At 41.0% G+C, this 15,723-nt stretch overlaps 20 non-coding genes across 20 annotated transcripts; all 20 read right to left on the bottom strand.

Moving 5' to 3' along the window:
• Positions 1 to 4,874: 4,874 nt before the first annotated feature.
• TRNAE-CUC (transfer RNA glutamic acid (anticodon CUC)) lies at positions 4,875 to 4,946 on the bottom strand. Its single transcript has one exon. It is a non-coding gene; the product is annotated as a tRNA-Glu (tRNA).
• Positions 4,947 to 5,214: 268 nt separating this feature from the next.
• Positions 5,215 to 5,286, bottom strand: TRNAE-CUC (transfer RNA glutamic acid (anticodon CUC)). Its single transcript has one exon. It is a non-coding gene; the product is annotated as a tRNA-Glu (tRNA).
• Positions 5,287 to 6,323: 1,037 nt separating this feature from the next.
• On the bottom strand, positions 6,324 to 6,395 carry TRNAE-CUC (transfer RNA glutamic acid (anticodon CUC)). Its single transcript has one exon. It is a non-coding gene; the product is annotated as a tRNA-Glu (tRNA).
• A 1,034-nt stretch (positions 6,396 to 7,429) lies between these two features.
• TRNAE-CUC (transfer RNA glutamic acid (anticodon CUC)) lies at positions 7,430 to 7,501 on the bottom strand. Its single transcript has one exon. It is a non-coding gene; the product is annotated as a tRNA-Glu (tRNA).
• A 232-nt stretch (positions 7,502 to 7,733) lies between these two features.
• Positions 7,734 to 7,805, bottom strand: TRNAE-CUC (transfer RNA glutamic acid (anticodon CUC)). The gene has a single exon. It is a non-coding gene; the product is annotated as a tRNA-Glu (tRNA).
• A 232-nt stretch (positions 7,806 to 8,037) lies between these two features.
• Positions 8,038 to 8,109, bottom strand: TRNAE-CUC (transfer RNA glutamic acid (anticodon CUC)). Its single transcript has one exon. It is a non-coding gene; the product is annotated as a tRNA-Glu (tRNA).
• A 733-nt stretch (positions 8,110 to 8,842) lies between these two features.
• Positions 8,843 to 8,914, bottom strand: TRNAE-UUC (transfer RNA glutamic acid (anticodon UUC)). The gene has a single exon. It is a non-coding gene; the product is annotated as a tRNA-Glu (tRNA).
• Positions 8,915 to 9,619: 705 nt separating this feature from the next.
• TRNAE-CUC (transfer RNA glutamic acid (anticodon CUC)) lies at positions 9,620 to 9,691 on the bottom strand. The gene has a single exon. It is a non-coding gene; the product is annotated as a tRNA-Glu (tRNA).
• Positions 9,692 to 9,959: 268 nt separating this feature from the next.
• Positions 9,960 to 10,031, bottom strand: TRNAE-CUC (transfer RNA glutamic acid (anticodon CUC)). Its single transcript has one exon. It is a non-coding gene; the product is annotated as a tRNA-Glu (tRNA).
• Positions 10,032 to 10,263: 232 nt separating this feature from the next.
• On the bottom strand, positions 10,264 to 10,335 carry TRNAE-CUC (transfer RNA glutamic acid (anticodon CUC)). The gene has a single exon. It is a non-coding gene; the product is annotated as a tRNA-Glu (tRNA).
• A 232-nt stretch (positions 10,336 to 10,567) lies between these two features.
• Positions 10,568 to 10,639, bottom strand: TRNAE-CUC (transfer RNA glutamic acid (anticodon CUC)). The gene has a single exon. It is a non-coding gene; the product is annotated as a tRNA-Glu (tRNA).
• Positions 10,640 to 12,174: 1,535 nt separating this feature from the next.
• Positions 12,175 to 12,246, bottom strand: TRNAE-CUC (transfer RNA glutamic acid (anticodon CUC)). The gene has a single exon. It is a non-coding gene; the product is annotated as a tRNA-Glu (tRNA).
• Positions 12,247 to 12,478: 232 nt separating this feature from the next.
• Positions 12,479 to 12,550, bottom strand: TRNAE-CUC (transfer RNA glutamic acid (anticodon CUC)). Its single transcript has one exon. It is a non-coding gene; the product is annotated as a tRNA-Glu (tRNA).
• Positions 12,551 to 12,782: 232 nt separating this feature from the next.
• Positions 12,783 to 12,854, bottom strand: TRNAE-CUC (transfer RNA glutamic acid (anticodon CUC)). Its single transcript has one exon. It is a non-coding gene; the product is annotated as a tRNA-Glu (tRNA).
• Positions 12,855 to 13,283: 429 nt separating this feature from the next.
• TRNAE-CUC (transfer RNA glutamic acid (anticodon CUC)) lies at positions 13,284 to 13,355 on the bottom strand. Its single transcript has one exon. It is a non-coding gene; the product is annotated as a tRNA-Glu (tRNA).
• A 1,034-nt stretch (positions 13,356 to 14,389) lies between these two features.
• TRNAE-CUC (transfer RNA glutamic acid (anticodon CUC)) lies at positions 14,390 to 14,461 on the bottom strand. The gene has a single exon. It is a non-coding gene; the product is annotated as a tRNA-Glu (tRNA).
• A 232-nt stretch (positions 14,462 to 14,693) lies between these two features.
• Positions 14,694 to 14,765, bottom strand: TRNAE-CUC (transfer RNA glutamic acid (anticodon CUC)). Its single transcript has one exon. It is a non-coding gene; the product is annotated as a tRNA-Glu (tRNA).
• A 232-nt stretch (positions 14,766 to 14,997) lies between these two features.
• Positions 14,998 to 15,069, bottom strand: TRNAE-CUC (transfer RNA glutamic acid (anticodon CUC)). Its single transcript has one exon. It is a non-coding gene; the product is annotated as a tRNA-Glu (tRNA).
• Positions 15,070 to 15,302: 233 nt separating this feature from the next.
• Positions 15,303 to 15,374, bottom strand: TRNAE-CUC (transfer RNA glutamic acid (anticodon CUC)). The gene has a single exon. It is a non-coding gene; the product is annotated as a tRNA-Glu (tRNA).
• Positions 15,375 to 15,606: 232 nt separating this feature from the next.
• TRNAE-CUC (transfer RNA glutamic acid (anticodon CUC)) lies at positions 15,607 to 15,678 on the bottom strand. Its single transcript has one exon. It is a non-coding gene; the product is annotated as a tRNA-Glu (tRNA).
• Between the last annotated feature and the right edge of the window lie 45 nt (positions 15,679 to 15,723).

The following is a 15,723-nucleotide window of genomic DNA, read 5'->3' as shown; positions in this document are numbered from 1 at the left end:
TTATTGCAGGTTATCTGCCCAATGTGATTATTCTTATTATTTTTTTAGTGTAAATCAATTCACTTTACAGTTATGGAAGTATTACCGTTATCTAATCATTGATTTATGATCTGCATATCTCTTACTATCAAATAGCAGATAGTCAGGACTTAATACATTTATTTACAGCACAGTCCAATATACGTGGACTTAATTAAGCCAAAGTTTTATGGACAGCCCCACTATGTCCCACAATGAGTTGCATGATTGCTACCACAATGCTGATTCAATATGTTTATGATCTAATGATGTGTTTAAATTCTTTACAGGACTCTCTTACTGACACATTTTCTATTACTACTACTAAATCTAACTGACACAGAGCTGACAAAGTACAATATACTGACATAATTGCTTCATTTGAGGCTCTGATACACGCACTGACAGAAACCACAGCACTGGATATATCAGATTTATCATATACCTGTCTTTACTGTAATGAACAACAAGCAGCGGCCTTGGGAGTTTGAACACATATAAATGGGGGTTCATATAGACCCATCAGGTTCTACAGTTGTGCACTTGACCAAGTGGCATCTGCTTTACCAACATGTTTAAGGACTGTGGCGGCTGCTGCAGCCTTTTGTATAGAAATTACAGAACACCGCACACTATGTGTCTCTAATGCTACATCTTTTCTAATGAACTCTTCACGGACAAGACACATTTCCAGTGCATGGTTCTCTCGTTGGGAACTTTTGCTCCCAGCGCCACATGACCTGACTATTGTCAGGTGTGGTACGCTAAATCCTGCTACTCTGCTACCTGGTGGGACCCGGGAGTCCCAGAGGATGGATGAGAGGCAGGATTTAGAACATGATTGTGAGGAATATTTAAAGCAAAATTTCTCCAATCAGACCTGATATCTCTGACACGCCACTAACATCTGCAAAGATTGTAGTTGTCACCAACAAGGAGACTCAGGATGGCCATATACGGGATATGCGGTAGTATTGGATTTAGAGATCCTCATTTTCCATCGTGAATTTGCTATGATATAATACGCTAATATCACAGCAAGTAAAGGAGCTCATTGAGGCTGTGCAACTCCCTGCAAAGGCAGTAGTTGTTAAGTGTCAAGCTCACATGTTATAAAGTGATCTTGTTGCACTTGGTAACAAAAATAAGATGGCCACTGTTGTGAATCACACCACTATACAATTTAATGTTTTTACAATTGACCAGCAGAATCTCATAAAACATCAAGAGTTGTGTATTTAACAGAAATGTGCCAATGGATGATGAATGGATGCAGTCAAAAGGCTAATGGCCTATGTAAAGATGGTGTGGGCAGACCAGTAGCTCCCCAAACCCCTCCTCCTGGCATATGCGGAAGCTGCCCATGGGATGACCCATGTAAGGAGAGAGAGGGCATGTATTTTGATTTCATCTTATGCAGAAAAGTCCCAAACTCATCTGCAAGAGAATGAACTCAGGAAAATTATTCCTATAGAACCATCAAACATTTCTCCTACCACTGGTCCATTCCTAAGGTTAAAAATAAATTTATTGAATTTACATGCATTTAAAATTGTCATTATATTTAAATGGTATCTGATATGTTATCTTGATTAAGGAACATTCCAGCTGTCCCATGTACAGCATCCTTTACAGCAAAGAAATTTATTGAGAAATTTGTGTGCAGATATGTTATTCCATAAGGTATATGGTAGTATTAAAAAAAAAAAAAAAAAAAATCATAGAGGTACATATTTTGACAGTAAAGGTATTCTAAGGAATAAGTCAAAATATGGGTATGAAAATTTGGTTGCACTCACCACACACTAAAAGGTTTTAGTCAAAATTGAACATGTTAACAAATGCACATTGAGAACACATTATTTAGGGTGGGTGTGGAAATTACCATGAGTTGACTTGAAGTTTTGTCTTCGGTTTTGTATGACATTCACACTACTCCTCAGCAGCCACTGAACCTGTCCCCTTATAAGATCATTATTTTAATTGATATATACATTTTTTGGGAGACCATCAATCCCTATTCAACATCCAGCAGCAGACTTGTCACTCTAATTCTCACATTATCTAAATACTTTGCCAGAAAAGCAAACAAGCTTATGAAGGGATGTTGTTATAAGGTCCAGCCTGGAGACTATGCAATGGTGAGAAAATTCTTACAATTAAATGTCTCGTAGATCAAAGGCAAGACCCGTCCCTGTGAAACAAACCGATTGAATTAATGCGTCTCACTGCAAGAAGGTTTCCGACCTGGTGGTGATATCAGTTGAAAGAAATAGAAACTGATGCAGATAAATATTGTGACTGTGATTCTAACTTAATAAACTTATTTGATGATGGGCCTGTCCAGGGCCCCCACACCGACCAAGACAAGGTCCACGGAATCGGGGGGCATCCTTAGTGGTGTCCCTGCGGGTTGTGGGCAAGAAGAGGTCCACGGAATCGGGGGATACCCTTAGTGGTGTCCCTGCGGGTTGTGGACAAGGTGTAAAACAATGATCCCCATGAGTGACCAAGTTTCCCATACACTCACTAACTGAAGAAGTCATTTTTGTTTTTTTAAGTTTTCATATTTTTATAGTGAATGAGGGTTACCAGGGATTGGTTGCTGGCAAGGACAGTGTGTATAGTTATCAAAGAGGTATTACTAGAGTCATGGTGGTGTATTCTACTTCTGCTTTTAATTTTAATCCCACAAGTATAGTAATAATCATAACAGACACACATATACATCATACTACTGATGCTCCCAGGTTTCGGTATGCATCAGAGGATGGTAATAAAATACTGATAGCCAATATGTTAAACTAATTAGAAGGTTTAAAATAAATATATGAGTAATAACATAAAAGTAACTGAGAACGCCCACACAGGAACCATTGATAGAATACATCTAGTAAGGTATCAGTAAAGAAGAGGCATTCTAAATAAGGATGGTAACAATGGTGCAAACATAATATCTATATGCAAACTGACATTTCTTCTTTAAGACGCTCATCATGAGCTGATAGAAAGAACAATAAGGTAAACTGATTGTTGGTTATATTGTCATCTACGTTATCACTCCGGTAATGTTGGGTTAATGGCTACTTATATTTGCAGTCAAATCAAACAACACTTCATTTTCTATGTAGGATTTACACAAGTGAATCTTATAAGGTTACTGACTCTCCCTAGGTTTAAAATTGGTAAAGAGTGTAATAACAGGAGATATTTTGGAGTACAACAAAACATGTAGTTATGTGACAGAGTTGGGTGTGCTAGTATAACATCTAGATAAAAAGGGTAATCATTGAATTGTTTCTTATGATGTTTTCTCAAACATACTGTCTCATAAGCCATGGACATTACCACAAGGATTATATTATATTTACAAACTTAAGGTTTCTAAATGGTTACAAACAAGATCTATTGTAATAAAATTTTACTTTTACTAATTAATACAGTGGTGATTCAACATAAAGATTTGAAAGTAACACATGGTATATTAAAGAAACACACTTATTTACATTATCCCAAGTTTATAAAATTGTATTTGAATTTGTGAATATAATTAAAATATGGTACAAGCATCACAAATACTAAACGGATGGTGACATTAAAAGGGAAAGTTGAATGAAATTATTTGGGTTAAAAATTAGTTTATTGAACAGGTGTGAGTGATGTGATTCCCTACAGTTGGTTTATTTGGTTGAACCCCAATAACTGGTTCGCATAAGTCAATGTTATATATGCTTTAAGAAGTTTGATGTTTTTGCCAAGATAATATTATTGATTTTTCTGTATATTAGTGAAATGCTTCAAGAAGGTTTTCCGATGTATTAAGAGAGAAACAAATGATGCGTTTTGCAAGAGATATGAACTTTCTTTGGAGAAGTTCAGAGGATGGACTGTTAAAACTGAAATAACGCATCAATAATTATATACTTTTGTTATACTCTGTTTTCTCAAATATTGTTATTTATTGCTGCAGGTGGCGTTAGCTTGTTGCACAAGGTACTAGCCACGCCGTATGAGGCCTACCCTTTGCGCTAAGCAGCAGGTGTTTGTTAGAAGCAGCAGCCATTTTGTTAGGCATGACTTGCATAATAATATTATTAAAATGGCTGATCATTCAGAACAGAGCTGTAAAAGTGATTTCTTATAGAATATTGTTTTTGGTTTTAGAAGCTTAAGAATGTGATGTTGACAGTATAATGTAGCAAGGACAGAAAGTTAGTCTCCACAAACTGAATAATATGGGAACAAGGCCACACATGCGTAGACCCACAAGGCCACTGAAGTTGGTTGTTGGGTTAATTATGACATCATGATTGAAAGCAGAGCTTTCCAATAAGACTCAATGCTTATGAGTAATTAATTAATTAATGTGATAAAGGTTTAAATATCAGAGTGATAGAAGGAGGGACAAGGCAGTTGAGAAAGAACAAGGAAGCACAGGGGGCTGGAGGTAATTATGAAGGAGGTTTAATCATGGCTGATCACTGTCCTTGAAAGGTGTCCATTTTGATTTGATTTAGAATTACTGTTTAAGTATTAGCTAATCAATTTTATGTTTCTTGTGTTAGTCTGCATCTGCAAATACCTGTAATGAAGCTATTCTTTAAGTAAAGCATTGTCATACCTTTTATAACAAGGTTGTGTGGGTGTGCAATCATTTCAGAGTTGCCGTTATATTTAAAGGTAATAAAGTAAATAAATTTGGTTTGGGTTATTTATCATATCTAATCTTATCAGATAAATATCTGGTTTATCACAGTCTTCAAGTCATATTTAACACACAATGCTTCATGGAAGTGTACGTTTTCTTCCGTCTCCTAGGTCAGAGTTTTCATAAAAAATCGTGCTGAAACCTCCCTTTCCCTGACTGGGAATCGAACCCAGGCCGCGGCGGTGAGAGCGCCGAATCCTAACCACTAGACCACCAGGGAGTGATGGAGTCGTTGCACACTCCATTAGGAAAAAGGAAATTCTCTGAATAAAGTGCAATGCAATGTGATGGGAAATTCTCTGAATAAAGTGCAAAGCAATGTGATGGGAGTGAGTTACCAGGAATTTATTTGACAAGAAAAGATAGGATGATTTGTTATGCATAGCATTCTTCAAGTCATATTTAACACACAATGCTTCACAGAAGTGTACATTTTCTTCCGTCTCCTAGGTCAGTGTTTTCATAAAAAATCGTGCTGACACCTCCCTTTCCCTGACCGGGAATTGAACCCGGGCCGCAGCGGTGAGAGCGCCGAATCCTAACCACTAGACCACCAGGGAGTGATGGAGTCGTTGCACACTCCATTGGGAAAAGGGAAATTCTCTGAATAAAGTGCAAAGCAATGTGACCGGAGTGAGTTACCAGGAATTTATTTGACAAGAAAAGATAGGATGATTTGTTGTGCATAACATTCTTCAAGTCATATTGAACACACAATGCTTCACGGAAGTTTACGTTTTCTTCCGTCTCCTAGGTCAGTGTTTTCATAAAAAATCGTGCTAGAATCTCCCTTTCCCTGACCGGGAATAGAACCCGGGCCGCGGCGGTGAGAGCGCCGAATCCTAACCACTAGTCCACCAGGGAGCGATGGAGTCATTGCACACTCCATTGGGAAAAGGGAAATTCTCTGAATAAAGTGCAAAGCAATGTGATGGGAGTGAGCTACCAGGAAATTATTTGACAAGAAAAGATAGGATGATTTGTTATGCATAGCAGTCTTCAAGTCATATTGAATACACAATGCTTCTCGGAAGTGTAAGTTTTCTTCCGTCTCCTAGGTCAGTGTTTTCATAAAAAATCGTGCTGAAACCTCCCTTTCCCTGACCGGGAATCGAACCCGGGCCGCGGCGGTAAGAGCGCTGAATCCTAACCACTAGACCACCAGGAAGTAATGGAGTCATTGCACACTCCATTGGGAAAAGGGAAATTCTCTGAATAAAGTGCAAAGCAATGTGATGGGAGTGAGCTACCAGGAAATTATTTGACAAGAAAAGATAGGATGATTTGTTGTGCATAGCGGTCTTCAAGTCATATTGAATACACAATGCTTCTCGGAAGTGTAAGTTTTCTTCCGTCTCCTAGGTCAGTGTTTTCATAAAACACACTCCATTAGGAAAAAGGAAATTCTCTGAATAAAGTGCAAAGCAATGTGATGGGAGTGAGTTACCAGGAATTTATTTGACAAGAAAAGATAGGATGATTTGTTGTGCATAGCATTCTTCAAGTCATATTTAACACACAATGCTTCACGGAAGTTTACGTTTTCTTCCGTCTCCTAGGTCAGTGTTTTCATAAAAAATCGTGCTAGAAACTCCCTTTCCCTGACCGGGAATCGAACCCGGGCCGCGGCGGTGAGAGCGCCGAATCCTAACCACTAGACCACCAGAGAGTGATGGAGTCAGAGCACACTCCATTAGGAAAAAGGAAATTCTCTGAATAAAGTGCAAAGCAATGTGATGGGAGTGAGCTACCAGGAAATTATTTGACAAGAAAAGATAGGATGATTTGTTGTGTATAGCAGTCTTCAAGTCATATTGAATACACAATGCTTCTTGGAAGTGTAAGTTTTCTTCCGTCTCCTAGGTCAGTGTTTTCATAAAACACACTCCAATAGGAAAAAGGAAATTCTCTGAATAAAGTGCAAAGCAATGTGATGGGAGTGAGCTACCAGGAAATTATTTGACAAGAAAAGATAGAATGATTTTTTGTGCATAGCAGTCTTCAAGTCATATTGAATACACAATGCTTCTCGGAAGTGTAAGTTTTCTTCCGTCTCCTAGGTCAGTGTTTTCATAAAAAATCGTGCTGAAACCTCCCTTTCCCTGACCGGGAATCGAACCCGGGCCGCGGCGGTGAGAGCTCCGAATCGTAACCACTAGACCACCAGGGAGTGATGGAGTCATTGCACACTCCATTGGGAAAAGGGAAATTCTCTGAATAAAGTGCAAAGCAATGTGATGGGAGTGAGCTACCAAGAATTTATTTGACAAGAAAAGATAGGATGATTTGTCATAGCAGTCTTCAAGTCATATTTAACACACAATGCTTCTCGGAAGTTTACGTTTTCTTCCGTCTCCTAAGTCAGTGTTTTCATAAAAAATCGTGCTAGAATCTCCCTTTACCTGACCAGGAATCGAACACGGGTCGCGGCTGTGAGAGCGCCGAATCCTCACCACTAGACCACGAAGGAGTGATGGATTTTAGAGCACACTCCATTAGGAAAAAGGAAATTCTCTGAATAAAGTGCAAAGCAATGTGATGGGAGTGAGCTACCAGGAAATTATTTGACAAGAAAATATAGGATGATTTGTTGTGCATAGCAGTCTTCAAGTCATATTGAATACACAATGCTTCTCGGAAGTGTAAGTTTTCTTCCGTCTCCTAGGTCAGTGTTTTCATAAAAAATCGTGCTGAAACCTCCCTTTCCCTGACCGGGAATCGAACCCGGGCCACGGCGGTGAGAGCGCCGAATCCTAACCACTAGACCACCAGGGAGTGATGGAGTCGATGCACACTCCATTGGGAAAAGGGAAATTCTCTGAATAAAGTACAAAGCAATGTGATGGGAGTGAGTTACCAGGAATTTATTTGACAAGAAAAGATAGGATGATTTGTTGTGCATAGCATTCTTCAAGTCATATTTAACACACAATGCTTTACAGAAGTGTACATTTTCTTCCGTCTCCTAGGTCAGTGTTTTCATAAAAAATCGTGCTGAAACCTCCCTTTCCCTGACCGGGAATCGAACCCGGGCCGCAGCGGTGAGAGCGCCGAATCCTAACCACTAGACCATCAGGGAGTGATGGAGTCGTTGCACACTCCATTGGGAAAAGGGAAATTCTCTGAATAAAGTGCAAAGCAATGTGACCGGAGTGAGTTACCAGGAATTTATTTGACAAGAAAAGATAGGATGATTTGTTGTGCATAACATTCTTCAAGTCATATTGAACACACAATGCTTCACGGAAGTTTACGTTTTCTTCCGTCTCCTAGGTCAGTGTTTTCATAAAAAATCGTGCTAGAATCTCCCTTTCCCTGACCGGGAATCGAACCCGGGCCGCGGCAGTGAGAGCGCCGAATCCTAACCACTAGACCACCAGGGAGCGATGGAGTCATTGCACACTCCATTGGGAAAAGGGAAATTCTCTGAATAAAGTGCAAAGCAATGTGATGGGAGTGAGTTACCAGGAAATTATTTGACAAGAAAAGATAGGATGATTTGTTGTGCATAGCAGTCTTCATGTCATATTGAATACACAATGCTTCTCGGAAGTGTAAGTTTTCTTCCGTCTTCTAGGTCAGTGTTTTCATAAAACACACTCCATTAGGAAAAAGGAAATTATCTGAATAAAGTGCAAAGCAATGTGATGGGAGTGAGCTACCAGGAAATTATTTGACAAGAAAAGATAGAATGATTTTTTGTGCATAGCAGTCTTCAAGTCATATTGAATACACAATGCTTCACGGAAGTGTACGTTTTCTTCCGTCTCCTAGGTCAGTGTTTTCATAAAAAATCGTGCTGAAACCTGACTTTATCTGACCGGGAATCGAACCCGGGCCGCGGCGGTGAGAGCGCCGAATCCTAACCACTAGACCACCAGGGAGTGATGGAGTCATTGCACACTCCATTGGGAAAAGGGAAATTCTCTGAATAAAGTGCAAAGCAATGTGATGGGAGTGAGTTACCAGGAATTTATTTGACAAGAAAAGATAGGATGATTTGTTGTGCATAGCAGTCTTCAAGTTATATTGAATACACAATGCTTCACGGAAGTGTACGTTTTCTTCCGTCTCCTAGGTCAGTGTTTTCATAAAAAATCGTGCTGAAACCTCCCTTTCCCTGACCGGGAATCGAACCCAGGCCACGGCGGTGAAAGCGCCGAATCCTAACCACTAGACCACCAGGGAGTGATGGAGTCATTGCACACTCTATTGGGAAAAGGGAAATTCTCTGAATAAAGTGCAAAGCAATGTGATGGGAGTGAGTTACCAGGAATTTATTTGACAAGAAAAGATAGGACGATTTGTTGTGCATAGCATTCTTCAAGTCAAATTTAACACACAATGCTTCACGGAAGTTTACGTTTTCTTCCGTCTCCTAGGTCAGTGTTTTCATAAAACACACTCCATTAGGAAAAAGGAAATTCTCTGAATAAAGTGCAAAGCAATGTGATGGGAGTGAGCTACCAGGAAATTATTTGACAAGAAAAGATAGAATGATTTTTTGTGCATAGCAGTCTTCAAGTCATATTGAATACACAATGCTTCTAGGTCAGTGTTTTCATAAAAAATCGTGCTGAAACCTGACTTTCCCTGACCGGGAACCGAACCCGGGTCGCGGCGGTGAGAGCGCCAAATCCTAACCACTAGACCACCAGGGAGTGATGGAGTCATTGCACACTCCATTGGGAAAAGTGAAATTTTCTGAATAAAGTGCAAAGCAATGTGATGGGAGTGAGTTACCAGGAAATTATTTGACAAGAAAAGATAGAATGATTTGTTGTGCATAGCAGTCTTCAAGTCATATTTAACACACAATGCTTCATGGAAGTGTACGTTTTCTTCCGTCTCCTAGGTCAGTGTTTTCATAAAAAATCGTGCTGAAACCTCCCTTTCCCTGACTGGGAATCGAACCCGGGCCGCGGCGGTGAGAGCGCCGAATCCTAACCACTAGACCACCAGGGAGTGATGGAGTCGTTGCACACTCCATTAGGAAAAAGGAAATTCTCTGAATAAAGTGCAATGCAATGTGATGGGAAATTCTCTGAATAAAGTGCAAAGCAATGTGATGGGAGTGAGTTACCAGGAATTTATTTGACAAGAAAAGATAGGATGATTTGTTATGCATAGCATTCTGCAAGTCATATTTAACACACAATGCTTCACAGAAGTGTACATTTTCTTCCGTCTCCTAGGTCAGTGTTTTCATAAAAAATCGTGCTGACACCTCCCTTTCCCTGACCGGGAATTGAACCCGGGCCGCAGCGGTGAGAGCGCCGAATCCTAACCACTAGACCACCAGGGAGTGATGGAGTCGTTGCACACTCCATTGGGAAAAGGGAAATTCTCTGAATAAAGTGCAAAGCAATGTGACCGGAGTGAGTTACCAGGAATTTATTTGACAAGAAAAGATAGGATGATTTGTTGTGCATAACATTCTTCAAGTCATATTGAACACACAATGCTTCACGGAAGTTTACGTTTTCTTCCGTCTCCTAGGTCAGTGTTTTCATAAAAAATCGTGCTAGAATCTCCCTTTCCCTGACCGGGAATAGAACCCGGGCCGCGGCGGTGAGAGCGCCGAATCCTAACCACTAGACCACCAGGGAGCGATGGAGTCATTGCACACTCCATTGGGAAAAGGGAAATTCTCTGAATAAAGTGCAAAGCAATGTGATGGGAGTGAGCTACCAGGAAATTATTTGACAAGAAAAGATAGGATGATTTGTTATGCATAGCAGTCTTCAAGTCATATTGAATACACAATGCTTCTCGGAAGTGTAAGTTTTCTTCCGTCTCCTAGGTCAGTGTTTTCATAAAAAATCGTGCTGAAACCTCCCTTTCCCTGACCGGGAATCGAACCCGGGCCGCGGCGGTGAGAGCGCTGAATCCTAACCACTAGACCACCAGGGAGTAATGGAGTCATTGCACACTCCATTGGGAAAAGGGAAATTCTCTGAATAAAGTGCAAAGCAATGTGATGGGAGTGAGCTACCAGGAAATTATTTGACAAGAAAAGATAGGATGATTTGTTGTGCATAGCGGTCTTCAAGTCATATTGAATACACAATGCTTCTCGGAAGTGTAAGTTTTCTTCCGTCTCCTAGGTCAGTGTTTTCATAAAACACACTCCATTAGGAAAAAGGAAATTCTCTGAATAAAGTGCAAAGCAATGTGATGGGAGTGAGTTACCAGGAATTTATTTGACAAGAAAAGATAGGATGATTTGTTGTGCATAGCATTCTTCAAGTCATATTTAACACACAATGCTTCACGGAAGTTTACGTTTTCTTCCGTCTCCTAGGTCAGTGTTTTCATAAAAAATCGTGCTAGAAACTCCCTTTCCCTGACCAGGAATCGAACCCGGGCCGCGGCGGTGAGAGCGCCGAATCCTAACCACTAGACCACCAGAGAGTGATGGAGTCAGAGCACACTCCATTAGCAAAAAGGAAATTCTCTGAATAAAGTGCAAAGCAATGTGATGGGAGTGAGCTACCAGGAAATTATTTGACAAGAAAAGATAGGATGATTTGTTGTGTATAGCAGTCTTCAAGTCATATTGAATACACAATGCTTCTTGGAAGTGTAAGTTTTCTTCCGTCTCCTAGGTCAGTGTTTTCATAAAACACACTCCAATAGGAAAAAGGAAATTCTCTGAATAAAGTGCAAAGCAATGTGATGGGAGTGAGCTACCAGGAAATTATTTGACAAGAAAAGATAGAATGATTTTTTGTGCATAGCAGTCTTCAAGTCATATTGAATACACAATGCTTCTCGGAAGTGTAAGTTTTCTTCCGTCTCCTAGGTCAGTGTTTTCATAAAAAATCGTGCTGAAACCTCCCTTTCCCTGACCGGGAATCGAACCCGGGCCGCGGCGGTGAGAGCTCCGAATCGTAACCACTAGAGCACCAGGGAGTGATGGAGTCATTGCACACTCCATTGGGAAAAGGGAAATTCTCTGAATAAAGTGCAAAGCAATGTGATGGGAGTGAGCTACCAAGAATTTATTTGACAAGAAAAGATAGGATGATTTGTCATAGCAGTCTTCAAGTCATATTTAACACACAATGCTTCTCGGAAGTTTACGTTTTCTTCCGTCTCCTAGGTCAGTGTTTTCATAAAAAATCGTGCTAGAATCTCCCTTTACCTGACCAGAAATCGAACACGGGTCGCGGCTGTGAGAGCGCCGAATCCTCACCACTAGACCACGAAGGAGTGATGGATTTTAGAGCACACTCCATTAGGAAAAAGGATATTCTCTGAATAAAGTGCAAAGCAATGTGATGGGAGTCAGCTACCAGGAAATTATTTGACAAGAAAATATAGGATGATTTGTTGTGCATAGCAGTCTTCAAGTCATATTGAATACACAATGCTTCTCGGAAGTGTAAGTTTTCTTCCGTCTCCTAGGTCAGTGTTTTCATAAAAAATCGTGCTGAAACCTCCCTTTCCCTGACCGGGAATCGAACCCGGGCCACGGCGGTGAGAGCGCCGAATCCTAACCACTAGACCACCAGGGAGTGATGGAGTCGTTGCACACTCCATTGGGAAAAGGGAAATTCTCTGAATAAAGTGCAAAGCAATGTGATGGGAATGAGTTACCAGGAATTTATTTGACAAGAAAAGATAGGATGATTTGTTGTGCATAGCATTCTTCAAGTCATATTTAACACACAATGCTTCACAGAAGTTTACATTTTCTTCCGTCTCCTAGGTCAGTGTTTTCATAAAAAATCGTGCTGAAACCTCCCTTTCCCTGACCGGGAATCGAACCCGGGCCGCAGCGGTGAGAGCGCCGAATCCTAACCACTAGACCATCAGGGAGTGATGGAGTCGTTGCACACTCCATTGGGAAAAGGGAAATTCTCTGAATAAAGTGCAAAGCAATGTGACCGGAGTGAGTTACCAGGAATTTATTTGACAAGAAAAGATAGGATGATTTGTTGTGCATAACATTCTTCAAGTCATATTGAACACACAATGCTTCACGGAAGTTTACGTTTTCTTCCGTCTCCTAGGTCAGTGTTTTCATAAAAAATCGTGCTAGAATCTCCCTTTCCCTGACCGGGAATCGAACCCGGGCCGCGGCAGTGAGAGCGCCGAATCCTAACCACTAGACCACCAGGGAGCGATGGAGTCATTGCACACTCCATTGGGAAAAGGGAAATTCTCTGAATAAAGTGCAAAGCAATGTGATGGGAGTGAGCTACCAGGAAATTATTTGACAAGAAAAGATAGGATGATTTGTTGTGCATAGCGGTCTTCAAGTCATATTGAATACACAATGCTTCTCGGAAGTGTAAGTTTTCTTCCGTCTCCTAGGTCAGTGTTTTCATAAAACACACTCCATTAGGAAAAAGGAAATTCTCTGAATAAAGTGCAAAGCAATGTGATGGGAGTGAGTTACCAGGAATTTATTTGACAAGAAAAGATAGGATGATTTGTTGTGCATAGCATTCTTCAAGTCATATTTAACACACAATGCTTCACGGAAGTTTACGTTTTCTTCCGTCTCCTAGGTCAGTGTTTTCATAAAAAATCGTGCTAGAAACTCCCTTTCCCTGACCGGGAATCGAACCCGGGCCGCGGCGGTGAGAGCGCCGAATCCTAACCACTAGACCACCAGAGAGTGATGGAGTCAGAGCACACTCCATTAGCAAAAAGGAAATTCTCTGAATAAAGTGCAAAGCAATGTGATGGGAGTGAGCTACCAGGAAATTATTTGACAAGAAAAGATAGGATGATTTGTTGTGTATAGCAGTCTTCAAGTCATATTGAATACACAATGCTTCTTGGAAGTGTAAGTTTTCTTCCGTCTCCTAGGTCAGTGTTTTCATAAAACACACTCCAATAGGAAAAAGGAAATTCTCTGAATAAAGTGCAAAGCAATGTGATGGGAGTGAGCTACCAGGAAATTATTTGACAAGAAAAGATAGAATGATTTTTTGTGCATAGCAGTCTTCAAGTCATATTGAATACACAATGCTTCTCGGAAGTGTAAGTTTTCTTCCGTCTCCTAGGTCAGTGTTTTCATAAAAAATCGTGCTGAAACCTCCCTTTCCCTGACCGGGAATCGAACCCGGGCCGCGGCGGTGAGAGCTCCGAATCGTAACCACTAGAGCACCAGGGAGTGATGGAGTCATTGCACACTCCATTGGGAAAAGGGAAATTCTCTGAATAAAGTGCAAAGCAATGTGATGGGAGTGAGCTACCAAGAATTTATTTGACAAGAAAATATAGGATGATTTGTCATAGCAGTCTTCAAGTCATATTTAACACACAATGCTTCTCGGAAGTTTACGTTTTCTTCCGTCTCCTAGGTCAGTGTTTTCATAAAAAATCGTGCTAGAATCTCCCTTTACCTGACCAGAAATCGAACACGGGTCGCGGCTGTGAGAGCGCCGAATCCTCACCACTAGACCACGAAGGAGTGATGGATTTTAGAGCACACTCCATTAGGAAAAAGGATATTCTCTGAATAAAGTGCAAAGCAATGTGATGGGAGTCAGCTACCAGGAAATTATTTGACAAGAAAATATAGGATGATTTGTTGTGCATAGCAGTCTTCAAGTCATATTGAATACACAATGCTTCTCGGAAGTGTAAGTTTTCTTCCGTCTCCTAGGTCAGTGTTTTCATAAAAAATCGTGCTGAAACCTCCCTTTCCCTGACCGGGAATCGAACCCGGGCCACGGCGGTGAGAGCGCCGAATCCTAACCACTAGACCACCAGGGAGTGATGGAGTCGTTGCACACTCCATTGGGAAAAGGGAAATTCTCTGAATAAAGTGCAAAGCAATGTGATGGGAATGAGTTACCAGGAATTTATTTGACAAGAAAAGATAGGATGATTTGTTGTGCATAGCATTCTTCAAGTCATATTTAACACACAATGCTTCACAGAAGTTTACATTTTCTTCCGTCTCCTAGGTCAGTGTTTTCATAAAAAATCGTGCTGAAACCTCCCTTTCCCTGACCGGGAATCGAACCCGGGCCGCAGCGGTGAGAGCGCCGAATCCTAACCACTAGACCATCAGGGAGTGATGGAGTCGTTGCACACTCCATTGGGAAAAGGGAAATTCTCTGAATAAAGTGCAAAGCAATGTGACCGGAGTGAGTTACCAGGAATTTATTTGACAAGAAAAGATAGGATGATTTGTTGTGCATAACATTCTTCAAGTCATATTGAACACACAATGCTTCACGGAAGTTTACGTTTTCTTCCGTCTCCTAGGTCAGTGTTTTCATAAAAAATCGTGCTAGAATCTCCCTTTCCCTGACCGGGAATCGAACCCGGGCCGCGGCAGTGAGAGCGCCGAATCCTAACCACTAGACCACCAAGGAGTGATGGATTTTAGAGCACACTCCATTAGGAAAAAGGAAATTCTCTGAATAAAGTGCAAAGCAATGTGATGGGAGTAAGCTACCAGGAAATTATTTGACAAGAAAAGATATTATGATTTGTTGTGCATAGCAGTCTTCAAGTCATATTGAATACACAATGCTTCTCGGAAGTGTAAGTTTTCTTCCGTCTCCTAGGTCAGTGTTTTCATAAAAAATCGTGCTAGAATCTCCCTTTACCTGACCGGGAATCGAACCCGGGCCGCGGCGGTGAGAGCGCCGAATCCTAACCACTAGACCACCAGGGAGTGATGGAGTCATTGCACACTCCATTGGGAAAAGGGAAATTCTCTGAATAAAGTGCAAAGCAATGTGATGGGAGTGAGCTACCAGGAAATTATTTGACAAGAAAAGATAGGATGATTTGTTGTGCATAGCAGTCTTCAAGTCATATTGAATACACAATGCTTCTCGGAAGTGTAAGTTTTCTTCCGTCTCCTAGGTCAGTGTTTTCATAAAAAATCGTGCTGAAACCTCCCTTTCCCTGACCGGGAATCGAACCCGGGCCGCGGCGGTGAGAGCGCCGAATCCTAACCACTAGACCACCAGGGAGTGATGGAGTCATTGCACACTCCATTAGGAAAAAGGAAATTCTCT

This window comes from Crinia signifera, chromosome 9 (genome assembly GCF_055691185.1).
Source record: "Crinia signifera chromosome 9, ASM5569118v1, whole genome shotgun sequence".
NCBI lineage: Eukaryota > Metazoa > Chordata > Amphibia > Anura > Myobatrachidae > Crinia > Crinia signifera.
This window is presented reverse-complemented; position numbering and strand designations above follow the sequence as displayed.